Raw genomic sequence first — 2,273 nt, 5'->3', positions numbered from 1 at the left:
GGCTCTCACACCCTCTCCAGTCTTTCTCTGCTTCCCTGTCACTGTTCCTCCGGGAGGCATTCACTTTCCACCAATCTTTCTCCAAGCCTCTCCAAGCCACTGACTATGTATATTTTGCTATAAGGTAAAGGAAGGCGGGGGGTGGGGGTGGGAGATGTAACCAAGCCTTGAAAGACTTTGAAACTGGAAATAGGTGTCTGTTTATACAACATACAAGTCAATGAGGGAAGAGGAAGAGACAAGCTTAGCCCCGAGTTACAGTATTGTGTTCCTGGGAACTGGGGAGACATCAGCTGAACAAAGCCTTATCTCAAAAAAAAAAAAAAAAAAAATCCCTTCTGAGCAAGATCGCATCTCTGCCTTGCACTCCCCAGTTTCTGCTCAGCCGTATTGAGGGAAGGAAAACAGGGATCCTACAGAAGCGGAATCTTATCTTAACCATCTTTCTTATGGATTCTTCCGCTTTTAGAAAGTGGAGGCGTCAGTCCTTTGATGTGATTGTGTTTATTTCTGCATCTCTTTTGTTATTTATAGAGACCTAGAAGAGGAAAACAAGCGCGAGACTTTTCAACACACCGTTTAGAAAAAAAAAAATCAACAACGAATTTCCCGAAATGTTTGAGAACAATTAAAAGGAAAAGGCGTTTTTGATCTACCAACTAAGTCTAAACGATCATTCGATCATTCGTATCGTCCATACTCTGAGATATCATCGTTCCCCCGCTGTGGACACTGGCGAGATGACAGCCGCTTTTTCTTATTTAAATGTAATAAATATTTGTTGCCTTTAATATATTTCGGAATTTCTCCCCGCTATTCCCTGGAATTTTAACTCTAAAAGATTGGAGAAAAGATTATCGAAAAGGCTTTTACAAGGTAAGGCTCCTTTAAATAATTTTTTTCCAGCTTGGAACTAAGTTAGATTGTTCATATGACATTGACAGATGCATTTCGGTTAATTGGGAAAGAAGTAAAATGCAAACATGACGCGTTATTTACGAATATTTTTAAAAGGTATCTGGAGGAGAATTTCACATGCTTTGAGTGCAACCCAGGAACTTTTCACCGGAACTACAACTAGGTAGTGGCTTATAGTGATTTTCCATAACTCGCTCATTTATTTATGCTCCTTCGAGCTGGATGTGTAGACGCAAGTTGTTCTTCTTACAAACGTATGGGTGGAAAGCCCGTAGGGAGTCGCACGCAGTTCACTTGGAACGTTTGTTTTTATTTTGCCTTAGAGGGGACCTGTTTTCCTCGCAGGGAAACGAAAGCCGCAGTCGCTGCTAACCTAGCGCGGGGCTAGGAGCGGATCGCACAGCCCTGCTTTTGTCTCTCTGGAAGCAAACTCTCCCGCACGCGCGGACGCGGGTGTCTCTCGCGGCGACGTCGCCCGGGCTGCACGCTGGGGGCCCAGCGCCCGCGGTCGGTGCACACGGCGCCCGCAGGTGCCTTACCTTCCTGCCGGGCCCTTGCGAGAAGCCTCACGTCCCCCGGAGCCCGGCAATCGTGGGTCGCCACCTTCCAGAAGGCTCTCAGTAGTAGGGGTCGGTCCTCTAGGCGCCCGGGAGGAATCGGGCGAGGCGACCTTTCCAAGAGGCCATCGTTAGAGGAAAGCTGGGGACAGGCCAGCTCGGCCTTGGCCAGGCCGCTCGCGGACAGCTGCGGGCTCCCGACTGCGGTCCCCGGAGCACCTCACTTTGCGGGGCGAAGGTGGCGCTGGGGCCGGGACATCCCGCGCGCGGCCGCCGCCTCCCTCCGCAGCCTCTCCGCCCGCAGCGCCCGGGCCGCCGGCGTTTCCCTGCGCGGTGGAAGGCGGGCTGCCGGGCGCATTGTCTCATCCCTCGTCGCCGCGCCCCTGGGTCCCCGATGTGTGTTGCTGTCTGCGTGACAGATGGTGCTTCGGGAGCCTGCGAGGGCACAGGCGTCAGCGCCGTGTTGAAAGGAGCCTCCGCGTTTGTCGAGTCATCTCTTTATCATTTCGGAGCCTGGCGAGGGGGACCTGGAAGCCTGTGCGCTCCGGGCCGGGCCTCCTCTCCCGCGCCGGGCGCCGCCCCCGAGACCAGCGCGAGGCCTTCGGGCGCCGTGGCTCTCCGGCGGCCACGTCCGAGGCCCTCGGGGCGGGATTCCCGCCCCCCGTAAAACCGAGAGGTGTCTGTCTTTCGGAATCATTTGTTTGTCGGGGAAGAGGAGAGGGAGGCAGAATGGCGGAGTTCGTATGGGGCCGGGGGCGGCACACCCAGGCCTGGCAGCCTGCGGTCGTCCCCCGGCCA

At 54.1% G+C, this 2,273-nt stretch overlaps 1 protein-coding gene across 1 annotated transcript in view; it reads left to right on the top strand.

The window, feature by feature from the left end:
• The window catches only part of NHLH2 (nescient helix-loop-helix 2), a 3,142-nt gene continuing 869 nt past the window's right edge, over positions 1-2,273 (top strand). The window contains exons 1-2 of the mRNA XM_006919673.1: positions 1-124; positions 535-876. The gene's annotated coding sequence lies outside the window, so the exon portion shown is untranslated. The remainder of the gene's footprint in view (positions 125-534; positions 877-2,273) is intronic.

This window comes from Pteropus alecto, unplaced genomic scaffold, assembly GCF_000325575.1.
Source record: "Pteropus alecto unplaced genomic scaffold, ASM32557v1 scaffold106, whole genome shotgun sequence".
Lineage (NCBI taxonomy): Eukaryota > Metazoa > Chordata > Mammalia > Chiroptera > Pteropodidae > Pteropus > Pteropus alecto.
Note: the sequence above shows the minus strand (reverse complement) of the source record. Positions and strands in the feature narration are given on the sequence as shown.